A 12,140-nucleotide genomic window follows, 5' to 3' on the forward strand; every position below is an offset into this window, starting at 1 on the left:
TTCCACACCAAATCCGAAATCCTCGTATGTAGAACTAAGGCATCCGACAATACACCCTTCAACGTACGACTCAGCGGAACCCCAATTAAAGAGCTAGAAACCATCCGAATTCTCGGGGCCCACTTTAGTAATTGGGAACACAACTCATTTGCTATCCAGAAACTAAAAACGTCCTGTCTTCAAATTTCTCGCATGATTAGCCGGGTGGCCAACCGACAACGAGGGATGAAAGAACACGACATTCTGCGACTCATTCAAGCACTGTTTGTCATCAGTCGCATAACCAATAGATTTTCTTACGTGAGGATCCTGAAAGCAGACGTGCACAAAATAGTTCTACGTGTTACTCTCAAGAAGGCTCTGAACGTTCCCCCGTGGGCACCCACAGAACGTCTCCTTCAAATGGGGCTTCATAACCGCATCCGAACTATCCCAGGCATACCACACGAATGAAGTCACGCGCCTGGTCATCACGAAAACGGGACGGAAGACACTATCAGAACTTGGCATCGAAGCCAGATTCAGAGGACGGGGAAACAACGTATCCCACATGAATGGAGGCGGGCCTTCATCATCAAACAACTACCGCGCCACATGCATCCACAGTTCCACGAACATCGACGTTGGGCACGGGCCAAGGCTCACGACAAATACTCAGACACTGAGTGCGCCTTGTTCGTCGATGCGGCTGGATTAGTGAAAAAGGCCAGGACACAGACGTAACTATAGCATGGAAGCAGCCGGACTTGCTTTCGCAGTACAAAACCCCGGGTTTCGCCCTCACCAGTGCCGTAGCCAGGGGGGGGGGGGCACACAGGGCCCGTGCCCCTCCCCAAAAAATTTTCCCCCATGGAATACAGAGCACAAAACGACACTCGACCCCACTTATGTGCCCAGACCCAATGTCGAATCAAGGAGGTGCCCCCCTCGAAAAAAAGTTCTGCCTACGCCAATGGCCCTCACAGACTCACAAGCTGCCTACCAAAATTTCTGCGCAGGCCAGATTGGCCCCATTGCGCACCGAATCCTTGCACAGCTAATCCCCACGCTCAGAGGGAGAATGATGATGAAATGAACTTTATTTGGTCCTGGAGAACCCCGATCAGACAACCCCCGAAGGGGGGTTCGCCGCAGCTGCTGGCCGCGCCCACTCCGGTACTGGAAGACCGTGGCCCTCCGCCCGTTCGCAGGCTTCCTAGACTGCCGACAGCTGGACCATACGCATAGCCGAGGGTGCGTGCTATATACCGGGGTCGGAGGTCCGGAAGAATAATCCTCGGGCCGAGTCGTGGGTGAGTTCATTGCCCCTAACTCCGCTCTGGCCGAGTATCCATATCAGCTGATTCCATTATCCCTATGGGCGAGCTCTCAGTCCAGAGAGAGAATGGAATCAGCTGATATGGATACTCGGCCAAAGCTGAGTTAGAAGCAATGAACTCACCCATGCCTCGGCCCGAGAATTACTCTTCCGGACCTCGAACTCCGGTATATAGCACGCACCCTCGGCTATGCGTATGGACCGGCTTCTCACATTCACAGAATTTCTTCAACATCAAAGACTCGAACGACAAAAACTTCGCCCCCGGGACCCAACCTCACCAAAGAATCCCAGGTAGCGTGGCGTCGCCTGCAGATGCTCTCCTAGTTCAACCCATAGATACTAAGACACACCTCGACACACGCACACCACAGTCCAGGTTCTGCGACAATGAAACAGCCACCCTGTACATAATATGGGAATGTCCACATAATCTACCCATGCAACTCGGGACACAACAAAAAAAGGGTGGGAGGCAGCTCTATCCAGGTCGGATGCGAAAGCACAAGAGGCCTCGTGAAACGTGAGAGGACAGCTGCTCGCACCAGTGGGATCCCGCGGACTCAAGAACCCATTAGCCGATCTTCTCACTGAAAGAACAAACAAATGTTTCATTCTCTCTCTTTCTTGCTTTGCTTGCTCGCACGATCACTGCATTAGTTCTCCCCGTATTTGGATATCTGCAGCTTGTCATAGCTTCACGTGACAGTCGACCACGCCGGTGACGCCCGGACATGAGATGCTTCATGTTCGGGTGACGTGGGAGGCTCCATGTCCAGGCTGCCATCGCAGACTTTTCTCACGCGCAGGCGTGTGTTAGTGGTAAACAAAAATTCGGCAGATCCCACGTACTGTGGGAGTCGATGTTATGCGAAGCCTGCGGCGGGTAGGTGACTGTGGCGTAACTTTTTTACTGAGCGACACGTCACAAAATGACGCTAAATATTTGTATAAATTTTATGCGCACACATATATATGTTGAAGAGCCGCATATGTGTTATATAACCAGTTGTTGACGGTTTGGTAACGCTGCCAATATCAACGTGGGTATTACCAACACCAGAAGCGGTAAGCTGATATGTAGTGCTTATACGAGTCCCGAGAACGCACGCACGTTTCACGAACCTGTGTGCATGTGTGAAAGAAGTTCTTGACAGTTCCTGCACAAGGGCATCATCACCGTGATCAGTGAGCAGCAGCAGCTGGTCATGACTTGTTAAGGATCCGGTCGTGATCGTGGTGACGAGGTGTTCATGTGTAGTGAAGTATGTGGTATAGTACAGCTTTTGGATTTCGTGGATGCCTGGGTCATTTCGTCGACAAATTGACTGTTGACAGAGCTGGCGACATGTCGGAACCCGAAGCCACCCTTCTCGTTGTTGAGGTACAGGCCGTCGATGCTCGTAGGCCTGGATAGTGCTACGTATACCAACATCAGTGGATAGTGTTTGTCGTATTCGTAGACGACCTGGCAGTATGTGGCCTACGTAGCCTAGTCTACAAAGTGGCTGTCAATCAATCTGGCATCATCCTCGATCAGCATGAGGCCATCGCCCAGCCTCGTAAGAAATGAAGAGGACACTGCGTCGTTCTGATAGACGAAGTGCACTTCACGGTGCGGTGATGTGGATATCATATGTAACTTTCGTTAATGTATTCCTCCGGGGTTAAGCAATGCTTCAATATAGCTTGCTGAATTGTAGGAATACAAACGTAATGTTTATTAGACTGCTATAAAAGCGTAGCCAACACTGGAACTACAGACGTTAATCTGATATGACGCCCGTATCGTAGGAGTACACATCGTAGGAGTATCATGTAGTGTTTATTGCTTTCTAGTAAAATTAGATAGCCAGCACCACAACCACAATTGACGTTCCGCCGATATTACGCCTGTGTAAGCTGTTTTTCCAAACCAATTTATAGACCTGGCGTGGCTCAGTGGTAGAATACCTGATTGCCACGCAAAATGCTTGGGTTCGATTCCTGCTGGGATCCTAATTTTCATTATTTCCATTCGTTGAGTCAACGCTGCCGATGTTGGTTTTACTTAACTCTCTAGCATTTAAGTTACCAATGTCTGTTCTCGCCGTTCCTGGGTAGACATAAACTGTCAATCACCTGTGGCGCATACCCGTACGTGGTAAACGGGTATGTGCCACACGTGTCTAGTGGAAAGGGTTTGACGACGTACGCGACAGGATTTTAAAGCTTTTGGTGTCATGACCCGGCAATCATATTCGTCAAATCCGCTTACCCTCCCATGCACCCAGACGTAGGCGGCTAGATAGATAGATAGATAGATACGTAGATAGAAACGCTCAAAGTGCCAGAGGTTCGCTAAGAAATGCTTCGCATTTAAAATGCCGCGGTGGCTTTCGGCTGTCGCTACGTACGTTACAGATTTAGATTTAGAAGGACCGAAAATACCCTTTCTCGATTTTAAGAACTTCCAGATTTAACGTAATGATTCGAGTACGCGCATGACTTCTTTATATGGAGTTTCAACTGTGCGTGACATCACAGCATGATATGGATCTTCTCGGTAATTAAAATGTCTCTCTTTTGGCAGTGATACATTCCTGATCTCACTTACCCTCCGCTCTTCATTTTCATGCGAGAGCAGGGTTCGCGCCCAATCAAAGCGGCACTGACTGATGTGACCGCTTATCGCCGCGAGCGCCCGTCACTGTGGATCGTATATTCAAGTTTGCTAAGTGCCTGATCGCTAGACAAAGCTTGCCGCACCATGCAACCCATGGCTGCGCATTGGCTGTCTTTTTAATAGCCCTTCTTTGTAACTATGTCGGGTACAGTTACTTCTAAACAACATGTACCCAATCTGAAGAACATAAGGAATGGCGCAGCCTTTATCGGCTGAGTTCGTCACATTTTACACATTATAACTTGTAAGCAACTCATTATCATGCGACATTTTTTTTTGCCTAGAATGATAGACTACGTCCTCGACTTCAATCAGGGAGGTTAAAAAAAATTAGAAATAGACTTTTTAAGAAAACTATTTTCTAATCTCGACGTTTTCAATAAACCACATACGTTTCAATACACTTTTGAGGTATAACGGTGCGAGCAAAAGCCACGAAAATTATTTTCAAAGAAAGCTCAAATACCCAAGTCAATATGTGCCTAACTTTATTATCCTAATCTAAACTTGTCTGCAGCAATGAATTCCTCAAATACAAATATTTTGGGCCGTTTACCAGGTTTGTGAATTTTTTCCTGAGATGCCCTTCGACGGCAAATGACAATAATATTCTCATAAGATTGCATTCAACTTCTTATTTCATGGGAATAAATAGTGTGGCCTAAAGTGCAACGCTAAGTGCGCTCAAAGTTCAGAAATTGTGAAACTGACGGGAAGTGTTTCTTGCGGCCAAATTTTGTTTATAACTGCTATAGCAATTATATGGAGAGTCTCGGCTGGTTTTTGCCGTCGCCGCCGTCATGCACCGTGTATATATATATATATATATATATATATATATATATATATATATATATATGTATATATATATAGCCACAAAGAAAAATAATTCATAAATACTTTCCGACGCGCAGAATCGAATGGCCGACCTCTCGCTCCGAACGCGCGCCGTTAGACGGCTAGGCCACGAAGAGTACCGTCTTTCAGCATGATAACAGTGAGCTATTTATATAGACCATTTACTTCAGCGTGCTTTCTTACTCACCAGCGAGATGGCGCGAAGTGCGCGCGGGGCGCAATGCCTTTAGCGCTCCTGCGAACGCCGATGCTCTACGCCCTACAGGGCATGGTCACCTTCGTGCGCTTATCTCGATGAAAGAAGGGGGGGGGGGGTGGAGCGGGGGGTTGCATGTCTAGTGCTTTCCCCGCGATGTCCGCGCTGAAGTCACAGAGCGTACGAAGATCACTTCGCTCGCTGCAGCGGCCGCGTTTGCGAAAGGAGCGCGCTGTTCAAACAGAAATAAGTAACAACTGCGACACTTAGTTTCCGCTCGTCCTGTGTGTACCTGTTCGTTAGTTGCGTGCGTCTTGCTTTATGTTTCAGCATTGCGCTTCAAGTATCGAGCTGTGACGTATGATAGTTCGCGCTCGTCCTGTGTGCGTTCTTTTCGTGCGCCCTTTCGCTCGAGCGACGCGCTGGCAATTTCGGGCTGCTTTCCGTTCTTCGCGTTACATTCCAATTTGTTGTATCGCATTTATTTCTTCGCCGTTGCGGCGAAACTGTGACTTTTTCTTAGGCAAACAGAATTTTTTCTTCGCAAGACTAACTTGAAAATCTTTGTTCTGGGTCTAAAACCTGCGCCTAGAGTAAATTTCATCGAAGTCAGGAGTGGTAGCCGGAACCTTGTGTTCGTTCTTATCTGGACAGACCCACACCCACATTACGACTGAGCCGACTGCTGATCCCTGTGAGGAGCGCCCGGTTAGCTCAAAGTACGCAGTTTACGCAGGAGCCACGCAGCCCTCCCCCCCCCCCCTCTTCCGGGACCCCCCATGGGCCTATCGTGCGACGGAAGCGGAAGGGCAAGCGTAAAGGAGACGCTGGCGCATTTCCTTTCTCCTTGTACTCGTACGCGTTCACTCGCATATAGAACATACCACATGCGGGGCGATGTCATCGCCCTTGGATTTTGTACTGTACCTCACGGCAACGGCGACGGCAAAAATGCGTCTGGAGTATCCGCGTAATTCCTATAGCAATAAGACAAGGGAGGAGACCGAGGCAGGGAGGCTATGGCTCCGGGCTCAACTCTGCTGTAGATAAACACACAGTGACAGCGCTATCAGAGTAGGCTTTTTATTCAACGATTTCACCTGTTTCCTGACGGTGGCTTCCGCTACAAATATTTGTAGGCTCTCAGCGGCCCCACCTCTGGAGTATGACCGTACGGATGTACCGGATGCCGGCCAAGGCGACGTTCACGTCCATTGGAAGGAGGTTTTCTTTCTTGAAGCATGACTGCGTTGTTTCCAGAACAAAATTATGGCGATGACGGTGCACGTGTAAAACTGGCATTTAAAGCGATGCTTCACTGTTCCCTATAATAGGGGTGTGCGAATATTCGAAATTTCGAATATTTTTCAAATAGTGTTTGCTATCGATTCGATTCGCACTGGAATTTTGCTATTCGAACTATTCGAACTTCCCAAAAAACAAATACAGTCAACGTCCCATTAAAAGTGACCCCTTCAGATTTTTTAATATGTTTCACCTCATTACATCCTCGAATTGCGGCAAAGCTGCCTTTCGAGCTCCTTTACGGTCGAACTTTGCCAAGAGACAACGTCCGATTGGGAGTGGTCCCTAAATGTTTAATATGCTTCACCTCATTACACCTCGGTATTGCGGCAAAGCTGTCTTTCAAGCTCCATTACGGTCGAGCTTTGCCAAGAGACAGTCAACGTCCAATTAAAAGTGGTCCCTAGGTTTTCAATATGCTTCACCTCATCACACTTCGTTATTGCGGCAAAGCTGCCTTTAAAGCTCCGCTACCGTCGCCAATGTACTAACTCAAGAAAACGCTGGTTCCAACATGGAGATGAAAGATGTGGCAGAGGTGGGGGCTCAATTAATGCTGTTCTGGACCTTAAATTCGGGCAGGAAGTCCAAAAAATCGGAAGCCGAAACTGTTTAGCATCAAAAATTTCAGATGTTCTTATATATCGACGTCTACGAAGCAGATTTGGAACTCCGGACTTTAAGGGAACACACCCTTGTCCGCCACATCAGTTGGGCTTCCACAGAAGTTGAAAGAGGAGGAGAGGCTGAGGGAATGGCATCTTTGCCTATCTCGTGTAAAGTGTTGTCGGCAACACTTTGGTTGCACGAAATCATGTACATAAATAGAATTCGGCCTCTACATTGCCTCATTCTTGATAAGACAACTATGAAACACCACCCCGCCAGCGCTTCATCAACCTAGCGAAAAGAAACACTTTCATGTTGCGATCTCATAAGAATATGCTTAGGAATCCTCTCTAACTTTTTTTCTGCAATTTCACTTCGAAGTATTCGAAAAATATTCTAGAAATGTTCGATAAATATTCGATTCGATTCGATTCGCACTCACACTTCAATATTCGAATTCGCTTCGCACCCAAAATTTTGCTATTCGCACAGCTCTACCCTATACTGTATGTCGGAAAGAATTTCCGGGGAAAGTGAAACACTGTGTCGTTTACCCCTGGTGACGCTTTCTTTGTGTACCCTTATGAACTAATGTAACCGTTGTTTCAAATACAAAAAGAAATGAATACGTTGCAATATAAGACCTTTCTGCAGGCTATAGTTGGTTCATATCATGTGGAAAAGTTTACATCGGGCAGCATGCCTATATATTGGCCTGTTCTGAAAAAATAAACAGTTGGAAGCCTTCGCTCTTTTCTGTCTCTCTATCTTCTTCTACCCTTCGTGTTTACGCAGTACGCTACCCGTTCAATTAAATGAATACGTGCTCGGCGCGTGAGATCGCAAATCATTTGCTGAGCATATATCGGCTGTTTCAAGAAATGTGTCCGAAATTCTCAAAAATAAGGAAAATGCGTTATTTGCTCGCTGCCTTCACACTTGCTTCTGCTGTAGCCGCAAACATATTAAGACGGTTAAAGACATCATTTGGGACACTATTTAAGAAATTTCAAATAATTACCATTTTAATTAGTGGAGCTAGGGGGTTATGTCAAAGGGAAGAATTGAAGCTCTTCATGCGAAGAACCCATCGCACCTTTGAGATATAGAAAAAGCGGCCTCTAGTAATTATTGTGGCGTAATGACGTCCAACCAAATTGAACGGTGAAACCAAAACCGAAGCCCTGATGAGCGCAATCAGCAGACGACCAGTATGACGTCATTGTTCAAGACAGCGATTACAGGGGTGTAGTTCTCCGCGTTCTTTAATGTATGTGAGCCAATGGTGGTGTAACTGCAAGCGCAGCACGCACGCCCACACAACTCATGCGGTTGATGGCTGTTATAAGGACGCTCACTCGTTCTGGACGTCTAAGAACAATATGACAGTTGCGCTCTTCCGCGTTTCGGTTTTGGTTTCGCCACTGAATTTAGGTGAATTTCATTACTTCGCATTTATTACTGGAGACCACTTTTTTGAAACGTCAAAGCTGCAGTGGGTTATTTTCACGAAGCACTTCAATTCTCCCATTTGACATAACCGCCTAACTCCACGAATGAAAAAGTGGTTTAATTTAACTTTCTTAATTACTGTCCCAAATGATGTCTTCAGCCATCTTAAGATGCCTGCGGCTACAGAAGAAGTAATTGTGAAGGCATCGAAGAAATATCGCATTTCCCTGATTTTTGAGGATTTTGGACACATTTCTTGACACACCCTCAGTATAATGGTAAACGCTGCGTATGCCGCATCTTTCGTTGTTATTCAGCACTGTTTCCCTCCTAAAAAAACTGCCAGTTAACATGTAAGATTTACTATGACGCATAAAATACGCTTTAAATATTGAGGGCCCGTGCTTATCTTGTAATGCCTCGTTTTCTCTTCCTGGCTCACGAAAGTTTCGTGTACATCGATTCCTTCTGCGCCTATGATGTTAACTATTTTATCGCGGCTATATGCATTAATTCGGCAGGGAAAGATACACTACAGCCAAGAAAAAAAAAAACATGGCTGATCCCTCTGTCATAGGAATCTGTATAACATGAAAGTGAGACTTGTCTTCACGGACGTAGTTGAGCGTTTGTTGCGCATTCTTTCGCCCCAAGGGCGAAGGAATGAATGCGACAGCAACAAATTGTAATGTCACGCGAAGAACGGCAAGCAGCTCGAAACTTGCAAGGCGCTGCACAAGCAGAAATGACGCACGGAACGAACATACACAGGGTGAGAGCGAACTAACTGTCACATTTGTAACTTATTTCTGCGTGAGCACTGCGCTCCTTTCGCAAAAGCGGCCGCTGCAGTGAGCCAAGTGACCTTCGTGCTCTCAACTCGAGACGTACAAACCACCGCGACCACGAGATAAGCGCACGCACAAGCGGCCACTCCTTGTAGACGCGGGCGCTCGTCGCAACGGCAACGACCTTTCAAGTGCGCTCTTCGTTCCCTTCGCGCCATCTCGCTAGTGATAACGAACACATTATGTAACACAGATCTCCGAGTACAGCCACCGGCAAATGGTGTATATAAATAGCTCACCGTTAGCATTGCCAAGAACGTGCCGTCCGTGGCCGAGTCGTTTCGCGCTGCGCGCTGAAGCGCGAGGGGTCGTAAGTTCAATTCCCGGTGATGGAACTTTTTGGTTTTTTTTTCTTTGCCCACTGTTAGTCTTTATATTTTACAACGTCATATCTGTGACGGAAATACGTCAGTGGAGCCGTGGTGGACCCCGGCATAAAACACTTTCGTGTTAAAAGTTCACAGTTCCCCCTTTTTCATTTTATAGTTCCGACCTGCAATCGCAAATTCTCAATAGCGACATCAGAGATTGGTATTTCTGCGCATATCTGAGCTGCTGTTGTGCCGCGAAAGAAGTTCTGGAAGCACATATTTTTGGGCTAAAATGTTTAGACGCAGTTATTAGGACCCCAGCGCTAGGACCACAGGCCTCGGGCTGGATTGGTGAGAAGGACGTACGCAACTTACAGCTGGTTTTTCTTTTTTCAATGTTGAACGAACTCCCCAACTTTTCAGACGTTGAACAACACAAATGCACGGGAAAACGCGCATATGCGTGTGCGCGTTTATTATTATTTTTTGTTACAGATATTTAGATAAACTTAACAATTTGCCTACTGAAAAACCAAAAAGACGCGTACCATCAAGGAAAAAAGTATGGACAGGACAGAAAGGGCGTCACTCGCAACTAATTTTATTCCCAGAACATCAGCATCATATATAACCACAGCGACCCTGCGCGCGCACATCGCCTCACAAGCTCGTCAAAAACCCGCGATAACAAGATTAACTAATCGAAAAATGAATCGATGAAACTAAATTCACCCCCACGCAGAGCAACAGATGTGTCACTAACACAGCATTCCTTCTTCTTTCTAATATAGTATGCTTCCATAATTTCACGCGCTAAGACATCTTCACTCTTTCCAAGAACGGAAACACTGGCAAACCCAGGCTCACACTTGCAGGAACCACAATGCACAGGCAAATGTGCTGAAAGTTTATTTTTCACCGAAAGTTCGTGCTCCCTCATCCTGTCGTTTATGCACCGGCCTGTTTGGCCGATATATACCCTACCGCAACTAAGCGGGATCTCGTACACCACGCCAGCAGAGCAGGCGACAAAAGGCCTTGCGTGCCTCTTCCCACACGGGGAGGGCCTCGGTGCAGAAGAAATGCGTGGGCACAGGCTAGTCAACTTGCGGGGCGCCGAGAACACCAAGGGTACCTTGTACCTGTTGGCCACATTCTTAAGGATGTGAGCAACCTTGTGCACATATGGCATAATCATGGGCCTTTTTTCCATCGGCTGCCTATTTCTTCTCGATCCCTTCAGTTTCTGAAGGAGGGTTTCCGAGACTGCAACAACGACAGAACCAGGGTAGCCGGCTGAATACAGCCTCGTGACCTGATTATTGAAACTTTCCTGCATTAGATGACGACAAGATTTCACCAGCGCTCCTTCCAGGCACATGGAAGCAACGGCCCTCTTGACAAGTTTCGAATGCGAGGCATCATAAGGAAGAAGTGCCTTGCGTGAACGTGGGCAATATGCCCAACATATGTGCGTCTCCGAGAAAGTGAGACTCAGGTCTAAAAACTGCAGCACACCACCAACAGGAAGCTCATGCGTGAATAAGATACTCTTGGCGTGTTGTCTAAAAACAGCTAAAACCTCATCCACTGAGTTAGTGGTTGTCAAAGAAGGGTTAGCTTTAAAAATGATTAAAAAGTCATCAACATACCTAAAAATCTTCACTTCAGCATCGTCAATAACCTGAGCCACTTCTCTGTCAAAATCCGCTAAAAATATGTTACATAACGCAGGTGCCACGCAAGAACCTATACAGATTCCTTTTCTTTGAATATAAAACTGATTATCGTGACACACGAACGTGGAACATAGATAAAATTCGAGCAACGTCATAAAGTTGCCAAGGGAAATGCCAGTGGCGCGCTCAAAGGCAAGAACACCGTTCTGCTCAATACAGCTTCTAACAACTAAAAACAACTCTGCGTGGGGAACCGAATAAAACAAAACTTCAACATCAATAGAAAAAGCATTGCCACCTTCGTTTAGGCCTATCAAGAACTGTGTAACATCATTTGACTTCTTAACAAGAAAAGGGTCATCTACAGTAAGCGCATTAAGATGCTTCAGTAAAAACTTGTTCACATTTTGTTGCCAATTTGCCGTCGCGTGGTCAGAAGCCGACTCTTCACGTGGGACCGATGCAGACCAACCGCGCTAATATCCGCCCATACTTTTTAATATAATGTGTAAAGCACAAGAAGGACAAGAAATTTCGTGACGTAACAGCTCACCTTCCAGTCTTCAATCAGCTGCTCAAACGACATGGAGCCCTCGTAATTTTCCTGGAAAATTAATTGTGCCAGGTGGTGATAATAAAATCCGGGGTCTTGCGTGCCAAAACCCCGATATGATTATGAGGCACAGTTGAGGGCTCAAGAAATTTAGACCCCTTGGGGTTCACTAACGTGCCCCCAAATTTAAGTACACCGGCTTCTAGGATTTCGCCTCCATCGAGGTGCGACCGCCGCGGCCGGGATCGAAATCGCGTCCTTCGGAAAAGCAGCCGAGCACCGTAATTACTGTACATCCGCGGCGGCTTATGCATATGTAGTACAGTAGAGCACTGCACGGGCCGTG

This window comes from Rhipicephalus sanguineus, chromosome 3 (assembly GCF_013339695.2).
Source record: "Rhipicephalus sanguineus isolate Rsan-2018 chromosome 3, BIME_Rsan_1.4, whole genome shotgun sequence".
NCBI classification, from domain to species: domain Eukaryota; kingdom Metazoa; phylum Arthropoda; class Arachnida; order Ixodida; family Ixodidae; genus Rhipicephalus; species Rhipicephalus sanguineus.